General features: G+C 38.4%; 1 long non-coding RNA gene across 1 annotated transcript; it reads right to left on the reverse strand.

Moving 5' to 3' along the window:
- Window positions 1-813: 813 nt before the first annotated feature.
- Window positions 814-16,873, reverse strand: LOC116666118. Its single transcript, XR_004322968.1, has 3 exons — window positions 16,725-16,873; window positions 1,708-1,799; window positions 814-1,260 (listed from the first exon to the last, which is right to left on the reverse strand). It is a non-coding gene; the product is annotated as an uncharacterized LOC116666118 (long non-coding RNA).
- Between the last annotated feature and the right edge of the window lie 1,580 nt (window positions 16,874-18,453).

The raw sequence follows: 18,453 nt of genomic DNA on the forward strand, positions 1-18,453 counted from the left end.
TGAAGCCCAACTCTTGTGACTCAAGGCCCTCAAACTCTGTAAGAGCTTCAGATTGAATGGAGGAGTCAGTGAAGGACAAGGTGCTATTACTGAATTTAACCTTAGAGGACTACAGAACAATAATTTCAATTCAATGTTTGGTATCTATACTAGGCTGGTAGGTAGAACAATGGCCCCACAAAGATGACTGCACCCCAATCCCCTGAATCTGTCAATATGTTGTGACAAGGAAAAAGGGAATTGTGGATGCCAACGGAATTAAGGTTGCTAATCAGCTGACCTGAGATGGGGAGATTATCCTGGATTATCCAGGCAGGCCCACTGAAACCATAAAGTCCTTAAATGTGGACAAGGAAGGCAGAATAGCAAGCAGCAGAGTGATGTGGCATGAGGAGAATTCAGTTGGCCATTGCTGGCTGTGATGGTGGAGGGGAACAACAAGCCAAGGAGAACAGGCAGCCTTTAGGAACTAGAGAAGGCAAGAAAACAGACGCTCCACCTGAGTTTATAGAAAGGAATGCAATTCTGCTGACTTCTATTTTGGCCCAGGGAAATCAATACTTCTGAACTCCAGAACTGTAAAATGATATATGTGTGCTGTTTTTTTAACCACAAAATTTGTGATGGTTTCTTACAGTAGCCATAGAAAACTGTTATCTCAATTTTGTGTTTTTAAAATCTTATAACCACAATTAGCAAATAATAAACCAGAAAAAGATCAAACAAATTAGTATTCCATTATCATTAAGAAATTCTCAGCCCAAGGATATATTAAAAAATACAAATTCAAAGTTTCTGAAGTTTTCCTTTCCTTATATTTATTCAGATATATGATTATTTAATCAATAATTATTTATGAAGCAGCTATTAATAACTTGGAATTGAAGAGATAGTGGGAGGCAAAACAGATCAAGTTTCTGTCCTTCAAAGATTTACAATCAGAATAGTCTAAAAAATCAGTTCATTGGGTGTTCACTTTATATCCAAATTGGTCAGGTAGAGTCACAAAGGGAGTTCACAGTCAAGCCAACTGCGGATCAAAGAGTAGATGATGTGGAGTCAGGCTCAGCCTCAGGCCTCGCTTCTGCTTCACCCCTGCTGACTGCAGAGCTCGGCCATGCTCTTGTCTTCTCTTTTCCAGATTCCTTGTTCACTCTACTCTTCCTTCCTCAAAACTCGCCTTGTCGTGGATTTGGTCTTGACAGCCTCTCCTCTTCCTTGCTCCCTCAACCTTTCCTTAAATATTTTGACTGCTAACCACTGAAGAAAAACAGGCAGTTACAACAACATCAACAACAAAAGTAAGCGGTATGTGTTAATGCCTACAATGTTCTTATCTCCGAGGCTTTGGCTCATTTTCCGTAACTGTTCTCTGAGAGGTCTTCGGGCAGTAACTGGAGACATAAATAAGTCCTAAATTTGGATTCAAGGTAGAACAAAGGCTACCCCTTTGAACTCAAGTGGGCATTTGTCTTTCTGAGGCTTTCCCATGAGATGACACCAAATTCACTAGGGTGCCAAATAATCACACCCTATGGGCATTTCCCCTAAACCACACATCAATTAAAGAGCAATTCTGGGAGGCCTATGTCAATAAAGCTGTTTTCCAAACTTGCTTTGGCAACAGTCTACAGGAAGAAGTAAATTTTAATTTGTGATCCAACATGCACTCATAATTGAAATTAAAGTTTCACAAACAATACATACCCCTTATACTGAAGAATACACTCTGATTTTTTAAATTCTATTTCTTCTTCTTCTTCTCCTTCTTTTTAATGCTGGCTTGAAGCTTTCAAACACTGCAATGAGTGATCATGAGGAACTGGTTACACAACGTGACAAGCATAGTCATCACAACTCTGGATGTGAGTCCTGGCTCCAACACCTTCTTAGCTGGGCAAGTTAATTCAAGTTGCTTATCGTCTCTGATTGTGCTTCCTGTTACCTAATAAGTGGCCATTAATATTTCAGAAGAGAATGGCAATGACCCAAGGATTGAATAATATAATGTACGACGTTAGTTCCGTGAGGGCATGCTTTTCACGTATTTTGTTTACTGGTGTACACAATGGTATACTAAAGTCAGCTCTCAGAAGCTCACAAGAGTGGATCCTGTACTTTTCCCAACTCCCCACTCAACGAGATCCTGTTGGTAACTGGAAATCACCCATCACGGGGGGTATTTACACCAGAGGAAACAGCAAGTGCGACGCATCAGCCCCCTCCCCGCCCCAGCCATTATAAAACATTTACTAGCACACTCCTGCACGTATCCGAAGCAGCTAAATGGTGCCTGACTGGTAATTCTTAATAAATATTCATCAAATGCATAAATGTAAAAATAAATATAAAACATTTTATAACAACAACCAGTATCACCATCAGGAAAGATATGTTAATAGAAAGTGCCTTGGGGACTGTTTTGTTGAAAGAAGAGCCACCTAAGGAATTGCCTTTAAGGAAGATCTTGCCAATAAAACAAATGGTGTAGAATGACCTAATTTCCTGTTCTGTCACTATAGAACCAATGAGTTAAATGGTGATTAAAAAAAAAAACAGCTATTGTGATTTCTTTTACAGCTTTCCCCTCCATTCTCACCTTTAGCTCAGTGCAAGTGACTAACTTCTAAAATGTCAAAAATCAAATTATGCTGCATAGCAGACAAACCCGTACATAATTTGTACATATTTTCTTCCAACGCTGATGATGAAGAGGTGGGAAGTTTGCAAACTAATGTTAAAGAATGATGGAGAAATGAAGATTATTTCCATTAAGCCATGCATACTTTCTGATTAAAAGTAAAACAGAAAATAACAACAAAGCGTATTTCCTTCCCGCGTATTATCACCTTCTCCAAGAACATTTATAACTCTCCAGGGAAAGAGTGGGCGTCCCTCTCTTCTGGGCTTCCATGCCGTAATGCATGGGCTCAAGCATATATATTGTATATTTATCACATGCAGCACAATATAATTGCCTATAATTACTTGTCTCCCCCAACGTAAGCAACTGAAGTCTAATGATTTTCTTTCGTTTATACTTTGACACTAAGAGTAATGACTGTATCTTCCAGAATGCCTGGCACATGATAGAAGTTAGTAATGTTTACTAAATGCATAGTCAAATTAATATATTTATGAGTTAATGAATAGTTCTTTGTATATTAAGGATAAACTCCAGGCTTTGGAAAAACTAAACAATTAACAATAACAAAAAAGAAAATAAACGGAGGTAATTTTTTGAGACCAAACTAATGCTCATTGCTCTTCAGATTTAATGATGAGATGCCTGATGGACACTGTCGGGTGTTTGCTCCCAGGCAGGAGGGAGGACAGGGATTCCATGCATGTTAACCCTGGGGGAAAGTTCAAAGACAAGTGAGTAGAAATTAAGAATCTCTTCAACCTTTATTGCATAGCCAATACTTCTACTAAATAGATAGCTAGTTGAGTTGCTTTAGAATCTCTACTGAAGAGTTATGTCTACTTGCTTAAATCTCAAGGACTCAGGAATGTTTGACTACACATCATTCAGGAACCAGTTATACCCGTTTTTGTTTTTTTGTTTGAATACGTTTCATTCAGGGATTGTTTATACTCATTTATGTTTAAACATAATTAGATGTAATCAGTAGAAAGGTCAAGCATGTATATTCTCATCAACATATAGTTTAAATGATAAATTCAGAGATTAAATCTCAGAACAAATAACTAAACAAAACATAACACTAAATCTCACACAGCTGAACTGGTTTATTTGCCCCTGCAGTTGCTTGAATAGATGTTAAGAAAGAAAGTATAATTTTCTGTGCCCCTTGGTTTCTGCCAAATCACAGTAGTCAATAGTCACAGTAAATCAATGCATATTCTTTCTCTTAAGTCCCTTAGGTGCTGTTGAATTGTAATAAATGCAACTCTCCACTTCAGTGATCTGGGCTGTGATCCAGGAGAAAGGAAAATCTTGAATTTAGAGTCTTGGCTTATCCACAGCTCAGCAAGACTTTGCAAATTTTAATGAAGATTCAACTAACCGATGCATGTAAATGGTGAAACTGGAGCTTGTTTTCATTGGCACGATACACCATTCTTAATTTGGGAAAGAATTCTTTTTTGTCTTGTTAGAGTTTAGGTTGCTCTGCCATTACTTGATTATGCCTTTTATCATGTACGCTGTACCTTTGGATAAGTATTTCCTATTGTTGCTGTTGTCATTAAATTTTTTTTAAATTCCAGATTCAATAATATTTTGTATATAATAACTATGAGTTTAGAAAATATAATATACTTTCCAATATGGCTGCATCCCCATCAGAAAGCAGAGCCTAAAGATCACTTGGGTACATGGGAGGGGATTCCATAAACAGGCACAAGGTTTTTTGTTGTTGTTGTTCTAAGGGATTTTTTTTCTTCATACTAACTATATTTATCAGAGATTTTTCAATCAATTGAATTTTAGTTTTCATTCATTTGAAACAATAATTTTGGACTTATGAACATTTGATGATACTTACAAGTTTAACTATTATCTTAAAATTATAGTTCACATTCATAGAGATAATTAAATAGTAAGTGCTTTATCATAAAACTTCCTATGATTTTCCCTATAAAAGAAAGACTTTATCTCTTAGTGTTGAATTAGTAAGACAATTGATACAAAACTTAATTAAATGTCTTTATTCAGTCATCTTTTGATAAACACTTAGGTTGCTTCCATATCTTGGCTATTGTAAATAGTGCTGCTATGAACATTGGGTGCATGTATCTTTTTTAATTAAAGTTTCTTCCAGATATATGCCCAGGAGTGGAATTGCTGGATCATTGGGTAAGTCTATTTTTAGTTTTTAAGGAATCTCTATACTGTCCTCCATAGCAGCTGCACAACATTACATTCATACATTCCCATCAACAGTGTAGGAGGGTTCCCTTTTCCCCATGCCCTCTCCAGTATTTACTGTTTGTGGACTTTTTAATGTTGGCTATCCTGACAGTATGAGGTGATAACTCACTGTAGTTTTGATTTACATTTCTCTGATAAATAGCTTTATTGAGCATTTTTTCACATGCCTGATGGCCATTTGAATCTCTTTATTGGAGAAATGTTTGCTTAGGTCTTCTGCCCATTTTTTGATTGGGTTGCTTGTTTATTTTTGTTACTGAGTTGTATGAGCTGTTTGTATATTCTGGAAATTAAGCCCTTGTCAGTTGCATCATTTGAAAATATTTTTTCCTATCCCGTCAGTTGTCTTTTTGTTTCATTTATGGTTTCCTTTTCTGTGCAAAAGCTTAGAAGTTTAATTTGTTTATTTATGCTTTTATTTCTATTGCCTGGTTAGACTGACCTAAGAAAACATTGCTACAATTTATATCAGAAATTGTTTTGCCTATGTACTGTTTTAGGAGGTTTATGGTGTCTTATCTTATGCTTAAGTCTTTAAGCAGTTCTGAGTTTATTTTTGTGTAAGATGTGAGGGAGTGTTCTAATTTCATTGATTTACATGTGGCTGTCCAGTTTTCCCAACACCACTTGCCAAAGAGACTGTCTTCTCTCCATTGTATATTCTTGCCTCCTTTGTCAAAGATCAATAGCAAAGCTACAAAGTAGCTTTGTAGAATTGTCTGAAGTCTAGGAGGGTTATTCCTCCAGCTTCGTTCTTTTTCTTCAGTATTACTTTGGCAATGCTGGGTCTTCTGTGACTCTATATAAATCTCAGGATGATTGGTTCTAGTTCTATGAAAAATGCCCTGGGTAATTTGATAGGGATCGTATTAAATCTGTAGATTGCTTTGCATAGTATAGACATTTTAACAATATTAATGACTGGATAAAGAAGTTGTGATATATATAGGAGTACTACTCAGCTATAAAAAAGAATAAAATAATGCCACTTGCAGCGACATGGACAGACATGGAGATCATCATACTAAGTAAAGTAAGCCAGAAAGAGAAAAACTATATGATATCACTTATATATGGAACCTAAAATAAAAGGACACAAATGAACCTATTTGTAAAACAGAAACAAACTTACAGACATAGAAAACAAACTTATGGTTACTGGGGGGAAAGGAGATGAAGAGGGATAAATTGGGGGTTAGGATTTGTAGATACTAACTACTATATATAAAATAGATAAACAAGCAGGTCCTACTGCATAGCACAGGGAACTATATTCAATATCTTGTAATAGCCTATAATGAAAAAGAACATGAAAAGGAATATATATATATATGCATAACTGAATCACTATGCTGTACACCAGAAATTAACACAACATTGTAAATAGACTACACTTCAATTTTTAAAAAACAAATTTTCTAACATGGTAGATATGTGGGGGAGAGGGTGCAGAGGGAAAGTGAGAACTGGATGTCAGTCCGTGAAAACAAACACTTCCATTTCCAGTTTCAAAACATTATGCACTGAGATTTATTTTAGAGGATAAAAAGAAAAAGAAGAATGGAGCCCACTTCTTCAGTTTCGCACGGACTTAGACTGTGACTGTCTCTGATTCTCAGCAGCTAGTGAGGACAGAGTTAAAATATCCTGAAGAGCAAAGATTGTGTTCTACTTTTTTTCCTTCCCCTCGAATCTCTCATTCATCCAATCTTCAAATATTGGTTGAGTGTCTGGCACTCTTTTAGACACTGAATAATACTGTTGTGGGCTGCATTTTCCAGCAATGACAGCAGTATTATCTCCCATCCCACAGGTGCTTCTACAACATGACCTGGCTGCTGCTCTACCAGGAGGTGGAGTCTGATTCTTCCCCTCTTCAACTGGGCTAGTCTTAGAACTTGCTCATAAGCAACGGGAATGTAGTAGAAAAGAAAGCGCATGGATTTTGAGGCTAGTTCATTGGAGGCCATGCATCTTCTGCCCAGTTCTTTTGAAACTCTTGCTCTCGGGGAAGCCAGCCAACCTGCAGGAAGTCTGTCTACCCTGAGACTGCCAGATGGAGACACCACGTGTAGGCACTCTGTCAACCAAGCTCGGTCTTCCTACCCTTCTCACCAAAGCATCAGATGTTGAATAAAGCTGTCTTGGATCGTCCGGAGTAGCTGGTCTTAGTCAATGCTTCAAGGAGTAGAAAATTGTTCAGGCAAACCCTGCTTGGATTTCTGACCTACAAAATTGTAACATGGTGACATGGTTGTTGGTATAAGCCACTAGGTTTTGAGATTGCTGTGCACCAGTGTGTTATATAACCATAACTACCACTACTACTACTACTAATAATAATAATAGTAATAATAATAGCTAGCATCTATTGAGCTCTTTTATGTCTTAGGCACTTATTTAACATTATCTCCACTTTCTAGAGAGGCCAAAATAGACTGTCTCAAGATCACAGAGCCTAGAAGAGATGAAGCTAGAATTAAAATGCAAGGTCTGCATCTGAACTGCTATGCTCTACAAAGTCCCTGCCCTCGAGGAGCTCATAATCCAGTGGAGAAATAGACTCATAAATGATTATAATATAATATGACAAGTGTCATAATATAGGCATCACAAGATGCCATGAGAATTTAGAAGAGAGAGAATGTAATTCTTTTTGGAGTAGGGAGGAGATAGGGGAGAAACGACTCAGAAAGTTTTTGAAGAGGAAGTAAAATTTGATCATGTAGGGATCTGGTGCCTGACAGAGAAAAGAGCATTGGCTGTCTTTTCTTCTTTCTTCTCTTTCTCTCTCTCCCTCCCTTTCTGTCCCTCCCTCTCTCAGTGGCAGATAAATATGCCTGAAACAAGAGAGGTTAATAGGATGGGACAAAAAATTTGAGGAGGCAAGTCAGGAAAGGTTAACATAGACCATTTCACTCCATGCTAAAGTTTTTGTATTTTTTTCCTAAAAGTGTTAAGGAATCATTGGAGAATTTTTGATCGGGGAAGTAGCAAAAGAAAACTTGCATTTTTTTCAATTTATTTCTGTGCAATGTGGATGGAAAATGAATTGGATTGAATTTAGAAATGGGCACTCAAATACATATTTTATACGAAAGAATGAAGGGATTAATTTAAATTGCAATTTTGTTTCTCTCTCTACGGCCTTAGGCAATTTGCCTTCTCACTCATAGCAAAACAATGCAGAATATACAAAACAACACACAAAATTGGTAATAATGACACCTAATATTTATTGAACATTTATGATGTGTGTTGTCATTTAATCCAAACAACAGACTTCAATGTGAGCATTACTGTCTCCTTTCTATGGAGGAGGAAACTGAGGCAGAGATTATCCAACTTGACATAGCTATTTGCTAGCAGAGCTGGGATTCAAGCCAAGGCTGTCCTGTTCCAACTGATACTACAAATTCTGAAACAGAGTTCAGTGATAGCAGATCCTAAAGCAGACACTTTCACCCTAATTTAGTAATAGGTGAGTATGGAGTCACAGTCAGGATACAAAAGTATAAAGGGAAGGGGAACTTAGCCAAAACAGAAAGTACAGAAAGGCTTTCTGGAGGAGATTATTATACATGAGTGAATTTCAGAAGATAAGTTTCTTTCTTCGAGCAGCCATTCATTTATTCATCAAATACGTCACAGTGCCTATAGTGCCAGACACCCTGCCAAGAGAATAAGATAATTACTTTGCCTGCTTGGAGCACACGTTGTAGCATGGAGAGTTAATAGACAAATAATCACAAGCTTAAAAAATGTTATAAAAGGAGAAATACAAGGTTCTACATAAGCCCCTCAAAAAGGGATTCTCACCTACTCTGGGGAGGTAAAGTTTAAGCCAAGTGCTAAAGGGTGAGTGAGAATTATTCGAGTGAAGTGGGAGAGTATGATATAGAAGAGTATTCCAGGCAGAGGGAAACAGGATGGCAGGCAGAGAGGTGGGCAAGCACAAGGACTGAAAGACATTGAGTCTGACAACAGCAGAGGGTGATGAGCAGAACTGTAAGTGTGGGAGGCAGGGCTCAGTCCATGGAGAGTGTCACGGTATTACAGAGACCTTGATACCGTTTGAAGGCATTTAAAAATTTGATTGAGGATTTATTAAATTCACTCTGGTCACTGTGTGCAGACTGAATAGAAAGGTGGCAAGAATTAAAGTGTGGAAGTAGGGAAATGTGGATATATTTAAGTATATCTTGGAAATATAATTGATAAGCTCTGGTGACTAATTACATACCAGGATTGGAAAAGGAAAGGACAGTTTAAAGGACAGCTCATCCACATCTAAACTGTATGATTGGATAAATGGCTGTACCAAAATGGAACATCACAGAACACTGAAAGGTGGGGAATGACAGAGAGGGATTGGTGGATGGGAGTAGGGGACTGGAGAGATCTGAGTTAATTTCAGGTGCCTACGAACTATCCAAGATGAGAATTAATACATAGTTGGATATATGGAGTTAGGCATGATGTCCAGACTGGTGATAGGGATTTGAAAATTTCTGGCAATGAGATACATGGTAAATGAAGTTAAGAAATTGATTAGGGAGAGAGAGTAGAGTGACAAGAGAAGACGACATTTCTGAGTTGAATGTGTTTTGAGACAAAGGAGACAGAAGAATTTCCTAGAGAGTTAGAAACTGAACAAGACAGTGTTAACGGAGAGTGTTTCGAGGTGAAAGAAATCATTAATGTCATTTTGCTGACGTGAGAAAATGTTGAGCAAAGAATAAAAAGTTTTGAATTTGGCCCTGTAGGGTGACATAGTTTCAAGCGGAATGTTAAGGAGAGGTCACAAAGGGAAGGGAAGACATCTCTGAAGATATCTGGCTGTGAAGGATATAAGACAGTAATTAGGGTGAGCTATGGGTTCAAGGAAGGTATTTCATTGTTTATTGTTTGTTTTTATTTTGTTTCTATTTTGTTTTGTTTTCCAGTGTTAGACTCTAGGTAGTGTCCAGGTAGGTGTTTGAGTTCACAGAGCAGAGAAAGGTGAGTGCTTGTATGTCAAGTCCTGTTCCCTCCACCAAGAAAAGGGAGCTGTTTCAAAGTATGAGATCAAAGAGATAAAAGAGATCACAAAGATCAAAATTTGCTTGGAAGGTGAGAACATGACCAGAAAATATATTGCTGCTATAATTTTGAGAAATCTTTCCCAGAGTCATTTTTTTCCCTCATTACTTCAAGTAAATCTGTGATCATTTGTACAGCCATTAATTCTTCCTGTGAGAGTTACGGTTCTTAGTGCTTAATAGCTCTAATGTTTATGTACAGTAGAAACCAGTTCAACAGTATGCATGTTAAAATTGCCAGGTAAAAATACATTTTCAAGTCCATATCTCCCAAATGTCTAAACTCATGTTCACATTATAAAAAAATAATTTGTCTTCTAAAAAGAATGATGGATTCCTGGTTCCTAAAAACACTAAGAACACAGGCTGCTAGCTCCCTTTAATGAAATTCAGTGCTTGATATGTCATAGAAGTGAAATAAGGTTTCTCATGAAAAATTAACAATAACAAAAATGAATCCCTAGGTAGACTGCTGTTGGCCTCTTCTTCAGTGTTAAACAGGAAAGGCATCCCTGGCAGGCACCAGAGATGATAGTGGAAAAACAGAATTCAAATCCATATGTGGTATGGAGGACAGACAACAGGTGCAGGCAGACTTTCTGGCTCCTGGGCATTTCCTCCACCCACAGTCCCCCCTCCCCCGCCTCCACCGCTCAGCACCAGAGGGGTCATGATGGTGTTGGTGCAAACAGCAGGCAACTTTGTCGTCTATTGTTGAAAGAGTGAATAAATACGGTAGACACACATTACGAAATATCACGTAGCAGTCAGAAGTAATGAATTAGACATGCATTGATAAACATGGATGGGCATGAATATATTCCTGCGTTTTAAAGAGTGTAAGAAGCGAAAGAGAACTATAACCTATAGTGAAATACCATTTACATAAACATTTTTTTTAAAGATTCAAAACACTATTTCACCAGGATAGAACATACAAATGTACATGTCTTAAACAAAATACAGTGTGTTTGGTAGAGGAGAGGGCAAAAGAGGAAAGGGACTACCGATTGTTGAAGAAAGGGATAATTAATTAAAATACAATAAAATGGGGACTGATGATAGTGTGTCAAGAACCTAGACCTGTGACTGAAACAAATCTCTGTACTGCCATCCAAAAAAGATAAGACAGCATAGACAAAAACAAATGCAAAAAAAAAAAATTGTATAATGAAAACGTAAGTAGGTTTATAGTCAATGTGATTTGCAGAAGATTGAAAAAGACCCAAATGTAAATTTATAAGGAGGTAGGCTTTCTGTTACAGAGCCGTTTCAGATGAAGAGCAAATTCAGCAGCCATTCCTCTGGGCTACTACCAATTCATCAAAGACTCTCCCTAGGAGTTCCAAACGGCACATAGTGGAGAGGGTCACAGAGGGTACAAAATAAGATTTTGAATGAAGTGACCCTTTGGTGAAAGAACAGGAAGTGTAGGGGAAGGTTTATAAAAATATCAGCAGGCTAGTAAAACCTTAAGAGATTGATCAGTTTTGTCAAGCTAGTTTTAAGACTGCTTTCATATAACGTAAGATATTTTTGAGAGACAAAGACCTAAAAAACTGCCAATTAATAAACACAGAAAATCAATATACTGGAAAATTTCATTAAATTAGTTTTTTATGCTTTTGTTGAATGTCAGTCTTGACCCAAACGATGCCATGACTTTGAGTAGAACAAAAGAAGGTGAAAAATGCCCTTCACATGAAAGTTTTATATTCTGACAGCACAAAGGAATGAAATACTTTCTCATCTGAAATAGCAGTTGTCTGGGAAGTTCTTTCATTCTTTCACTGGCACACAGTAAATTGAGTCTTTTCAACAGTAATGCAATTGGGAACTTTAAAGATAATTAAGAAACATAAAATATGTCAGTCTTATAGTTGGAATATGAGTTTTAATCGCTCTCCTTCAAGAGCATTAGTACAAGTTTAAGTCTCATAATTTTTTTAAATGTATCATTTCAATATATACTAAGAAAAAATGTCTAATAACTGTGTATAAAAAAATAAAATGTTTGTGTTTTTGTAAATATTTAATAAAAGCTGTATTTGAAATATATTGCTGACACGTTGTACAAAAATATTTCTTAAATGTGTTGGTAATAACGTAGAAAAACTACAAAAGAAGAGAAAGGAAGCCTATGACGAAAATTAGGTCAATGACCTGCCCTGGAATAAATGTAGGGATTCAGTTCTCTCCTGAATGTCTCAGAGGTCAGGGGCAACGCAGAAGGACGACGTGTCTATCTGTCTCCTTCTTAAAATCTCAACAGTTAAACTGATTGCAGGAGAGCATGACTGGTACCCACACCCAAAATCCTTGTAGTATAAGTGCTCTCGATGAGGCTTCCAAGAGTCCTATCCAGTTTACAGATTTAAGGAAAAAAACCTGTAATTCACACCAGCAGCTTAGTAAATAATGCATGCCTCAACTTCAGTTCAAAAGAGTAAATTTTCATGAAGATTCATATAGCTAATCCATATACTGTTGTAATCTCAATTATAATCCTCTCTCAGATTAGCCTTTTCTGCATCCATGTTCCACCATCAATCTGTTACCAGGTGAGATATTACTGTGATTCAGACATGCGGATCCTCAGAAGTACATTTATTTTCCCCTTAAAGGTTCTTGATACATTAAGGACACAGACCTTCAAGCAATCAACAAGTCCCCACCTGGGCCAAAGCATTATCAGTCTCTTGTTATTATGGTTCCTACTCAGTGTCAAAACTGTCTTCCTCAGAATCCACCATCATTACAAAAGCTGAACACCAGGATTACATGGATCTCAGATAACACATGTGGAAATATCACAGATTTCCAACTATAACTATACCCTAAACCACACACACACACAAACGATGCAATGCTCTAAAATAAAAGAAAATGCATAATCTCAAAGCTGACCAAACCTGTGAATCACATTGGAAACATCCAAAACAGACCCATAATTATGATTTAAATATCTTATTTTTAAACATCTCCAACATAAAGGAATTTTTGTATGCCAGTTTAAATATTTCAAACACAAAAGAGAGAGCATGCCATTACATGACACATGTTCAGAATGACATTCTCCCTTTAGAGTTGCAAAACCAAGGCAGTTTTCACCAAATGAGACATCAAGACAGAGAATCTGCACCACTTTATGGAGGATAAGGAGGGCACCCTTCTTGGGTACATGAGTTCTCTCTTTTCTCAAAACAGAAGTACCTCACATATGGTTTAATCTGAGGAAACACCTCCTTGAAGTTATAACCTAGTGTAGCTGAATGAAGAGCTGTGTTTTCATTCTAATTTTGCTAGTAATTAGTTGTGTAAGGTTAGGAAAAAATTCAATTCTGTAGGCCTCAGTTTTCAAATTTATAAACTAAGAAGTTTATAGTAGATGATTTCTAATATTCTTTGTACCTCTCATTTTTTTGCTTAGTTTTCGCATTGTAAAGTAAATTTAATAATTTTTTCATTAATGTAATAAAAGCAACTTGAATGATATTATGTAGCAGCAGGAATGCTGCTAGACCTCAGGAGCAGTGGAAGCCCACGGACAGAACAACAGAATCCTCCTACATTCTCCAAATTGCTAATCTTGGCTACATTCTCTTAGTCTGACTTCTTCCATCTGATAGAATATACGGCTGCCAGAAACTCTCAACTTACCTTCCTCCTCTTCCTACTATGAGTACCACTAATATTTCTTCCTCAGTTTTTTTTTTTGTAAAAGACAAGTTACTGGTTTGGGCCACGTGCTTCTCATTAGAACAGTCAACTGAGGTTTTGCAGGAAGCTGTCATCACTGGGCCAGTTTGGTGCCAATAACCACCCCAGAATAAGCACGTGGTGCTTGTAAGAACAGGTCTGGGCCCCACCGTGTATTGGCTGTGTGATGTTGGAAAAGTTACCTAACTTCTCCAAGTCCCCACTTCCTCATCTGTAACATGGAAGAAGTACTAGTTCCCAAATCACAGGGTTCTTCTGAGTATGAAATGAATGCATGTAGATAAAGTGATTAGCACAGTACCTGGTTCATAGTAAATGCTCAATAAAATAGTAAATATTATTTTAAAGGAATCGTCATCATCATCATCATGGAAAATCCCACTAGATTCACATCTTTGGAAAGGGGAAAGGTGCTTCCCAGAAGGATAGAAAGTACTGGATGAGACAAGTAATAATTGTCATGTACACCGCTGTTAGAACATCTTACTCTGAAAATCATTTTGGAACAAGAATAGAAAAAAAAAATTAAATGAAAAAAATGAAAGGAATAAGCATATGTCTAAAGTAGGAAAGAAAGACAAGGGCAACTAGAACAAACTTACAGAAAACTAAAAAGAAAACGCCTAACCCTTTTTACATTGTGGAAGTTGAAGAAACATCCTTGTGGACTTGGCAGGAGAGATGAGACTCGGTGCTTAAATGCAGGTCCAGCTTGGGACCTGCCCACGGGGATAGACAGGCCCTGCTGCCGTTTGGGGACTCAGTTTCTGGCTGCCATTCATGGCTTGGTCTCTCTGACTTGGCCGGGGCGTGGGAGTCCTATCTGATGGTCTCAACCTCAGTGCGGTTCCCACCGACCGAAGACACTCTGGTGTTCAGCAGACCCTTACTCTAACCTGGACTGGCGGTTCTTCCACAGACCCGGCCTCTGCAGAAGGCTGACCTGCCCCTGGGACGGTAGGTCTCCTGGCAAGCCAGCCGGCTCTTAAATTGGCATTCACACCACTGGGGAATGCGACTTCTCAAGACAGCCATGTGGTGTGCTCCCACCTCTCCTTCAAGTGTTTGCTCAAATGTCACTTTTTAAGGAGGCTTCCTTGAGCTCGATTCCCCCAACACGTCCTGCTCGCCTTCCTGCTCAGCATTCACTGCCATCGTACATGTAACATATTTTATTTATTTTTTGTTGAATGTGTGTCTTTCTCCCACTAGAATATAAGTTCTAATGGGGTTGGGATTTTTTTTCTTTGTTTAATATTGTATATTCGGTGTCTAGAATATAGCCTAGCATAAAATTTTAAAAATGAATGAATAAATAGAAACTAGGAAGTGCTTCAGAGTCCCAACTCACACCGTCTCTGTGACTATACTGTTTCATTCTCCTAACTAGTCGGGCTCCTGGCACATAGTAGGTGAGTGAATAAACGGGCTTATTATCATTTTGCCACTGAGTCCTTATATGGCTCAGCTGATGCGGTCCCTCAGCGAGCCCCTGGGTCGATTTCCAAAGATTGCTCTCATTCTTTAACTATCACTTGACGATTATTCTCCCAGGCTTTTAATTCTGACTTATTGTCTGTGGCCTGATGTGCATCCCTCCTTGCGTTCTGCCGTCTTTTACCTGTGCCCCATTCCAACCTCTCTAACACTCCTTGCCTGCTCAGAAGAGTCATTTCTACCTAGACAGCTCTTCACTACCCTCATCTGGTTTCAAGCTATTAGATTATCAGCTGATTATCTTTATATTTCATTCTGATGTCCTTGTTCATCTCATTTGTACCTTCAGGGAAAAATGAACTCATTTTAATCCCATCTGAAATTTCTTTACATAGTTATACTGTACCTAAAATTGTGGGTCCTTGCTCCATTAAAAAAAAAACTTATTATGGATCTAAATTCTGTAAGCATACTATGAATGTTGCAAGCTTATGTAAGCTTGCAACTTTTAAAAATAGCAAACACTTATTGAGCTTTTATTATGTGCCAGATACTGTGCTAAGCATTTTCTATACATTGCTTCATTTTCACATAAATTTATAAATAAAGACTATGGTTTTAGCCTTACTTTATAGATAAAGAAACTGAGATTCAGAGAAGCTAAGATATTTGCCCAAGATCACACACATTTAGTAAGTAGCAGAGGTGAAGTTCATGGCCAATTGTGTTTGTCATCAAGGCTTCTGTTCTGAAGGATCACACTAAACAGGCTTTGTGATTCATGCCTACTAAAGAGGAATTTTACCACAACTTATCTATCAAATAAATGAACTGTGTAAATCAGAACCAAACATTAATTTACAACAAATTATGAAAAAAAAACCCATTCTTGTCACTCAGAAATATCTCATGATTTGGTAAACTTCCAGGTGAATACTGAGCTCATAAACAAACAAATGGATTTGAATGAGACAGAAATATTTTTTCCTTTTAATACCAATGTCATCTTTTCTTTACTCATCTTCCATGCGATATTCATTCATATTCCACTGATCAGAAAAGCAAGTGACACGAAACTCTCTCTCTTACACCCCTTCTTAAACCCCTTTACATAAGGACCAGCTATTAAGCCACGAGGCTGTATGTATTTCATTTGGCAACGGTCACAATTCTCATTAGGAGCTCAGATACATGCAGGGGCAACTGACTGGTAATAACGTGCTGGCCCACATCAGCGCTTGCAACCCACTCTCAAGTTGTTTACTAGTTCTCATAATATTCTAATTACCAATATGGTCAGGGACAAAATGCTGTTTTTGTTGTATTTTCTCCCCCTCTTCACATGGCTCAGCATGGATAAGCTGTGAAATGTATGAGAAAACAATGTTTCTAATGATTTTATTTCAAAATATGTTCCAGATTTTCCATGCTGAGAAAGTTACCCTCTGAATTCTTAAAACTGCTGAGATGACCTGAACGCTTAGAATTCTCCCGTAATCATCTCTGCAATCGGTAAAACGAGGCGAATCTTCAGAAGAAAAACTGCTTTACGACTCCAGCCCCGCCCTCACGTAGCGTTTACTACTTACCCTCCCGAGTGGGTCCCCAACCGGTGTCCTTCTGCCCGGTGTCCTTGGAGACCGAGTTCAGTTCAGACGCAAAGGAAAGCTTTATTCGGTGATCCAGAAATGGAGAAGTAGGAGTTGCGTTCTAGATCCCCGCTTTCCCCTCAGGGCGCTGCCGGGGCTGTTTCTCAGGGTTCTTGTTGGGGGAGGGGCGTGGACAGGACGTGCAGTTCTCGCGAGAAGGGTGCAGTCCAGCTGCTCCCGGCACTTCGGAGTCTCCGCACGTAGGAAGCCGCCGCCATCTTGAACCGACGTGTGTTCGTGGGCAGCTCCTCTCTGCACAGCCTCCACACGCCCGCTCCCCAGGTGGCGGGGACAGGGACAGCGGCTCTCCAGTCTGACATATTGGGCGCAAGGCCTCTGCACTCGGCCCCCTAAAGGCAAGTGAAACTAGACTAAGCAGGACAGAAGAGGTTAGACCGTATCACCTGGATGCCACCTTATCCACACCCCGCCCCCCACCGCGCCCAGGACCCCAGTGGGCTTTGCTCGTGACGTTCACACGGGGCTTACGTTCTGTGGCCTCCTAAGTGAATGTTTTATTCCTAAAATAGGCTAGGCAGAAACGATGGTCAGTAGAAGATAAAAGTTAGAGGAATAAATTACGGCCGCCCCAGGGACTAAAGCCGCTGCAGTTTACAGCTAAATTTCCTCCGTATCAAATCACTCAAGCATTGTTACTAAGTCTGTACACACTCTTGCTTTCTCTTTCGGCGAACAGAGTCTTTCATGCCCCTTTCAGAGCTGCGACTACTTTTGTCAACAACCGAAGCAGCTCACTGCTGTGAAAATAACTTGGAGTAAAAACCAACCAACCAAATATATATATATATATATACACACTCAAAATTGAAGTGGGAAGGAAAATACCTGGGGGATATTATATTCAAAAAAATATGGTAAAGAGGCTTGCAAAATAATGCTGCAAGCCTTGCTGGAAATACAGTTCTAGAGTTTGAAATTCCTTCAGGATGGAGGCCATCCTGACATCCTTTGACAGATAAATACTTGAATGAATCTTTCAGAAGCTATTGTGCTTTGACAATTTGGTTGATTCAAGAAGAAAGTGAGGAGAAAGGGGCTGAATATTTTATTGTGTGATTCTAAGTATAAATGTTTCTTTCTCAAGCTCCATGTTTCCTGGAGTCCAGAATGCTGGACCGGTACACGTGGATGAACTGGTAATTCATGACGTTATTTTGATCGTAGGCTGTGATTGATTGAAATGATTAAATGAGCCTGTTTCTGAAAGCAGATATGGAACATGGAATGTACCTCCTGGTTTAAGAACAGAAAGCACCAGACACCCATTAAAATAAGATGTCTGAAATTTGAACATTAAAGTGTTAAGTAACAAAAATCAGTTGTTTTCATGAATTCTGAGATAAAATTAGGATATTTGTGAAGTGACTGTGAAGCTAACATTAGGTAGCCTCATTTGTTTATCATAATCACAGATAAAGTCCTGAAACAAGGGCCACAAGGCGTGTCAACTGCATATGTCATCCTTTGTCCATGGGACGGTCACACTGCCTTTGCGTGGGCTAATTCTGTATGTCTCAGTGTTTACTGACACTGAAAAATGTTGGTGAATAGTCATTATACTAGTGAGATTTTGAGAATTATTATCTACCTCATCACAGTAATTACTTGATAGCACAAAGTAGGCCACATCCCCATTATTGTTTACAGA

The sequence above is a fragment of the Camelus ferus genome, chromosome 9 (assembly GCF_009834535.1).
Source record: "Camelus ferus isolate YT-003-E chromosome 9, BCGSAC_Cfer_1.0, whole genome shotgun sequence".
In the NCBI taxonomy this organism is placed as follows: Eukaryota; Metazoa; Chordata; class Mammalia; order Artiodactyla; family Camelidae; genus Camelus; species Camelus ferus.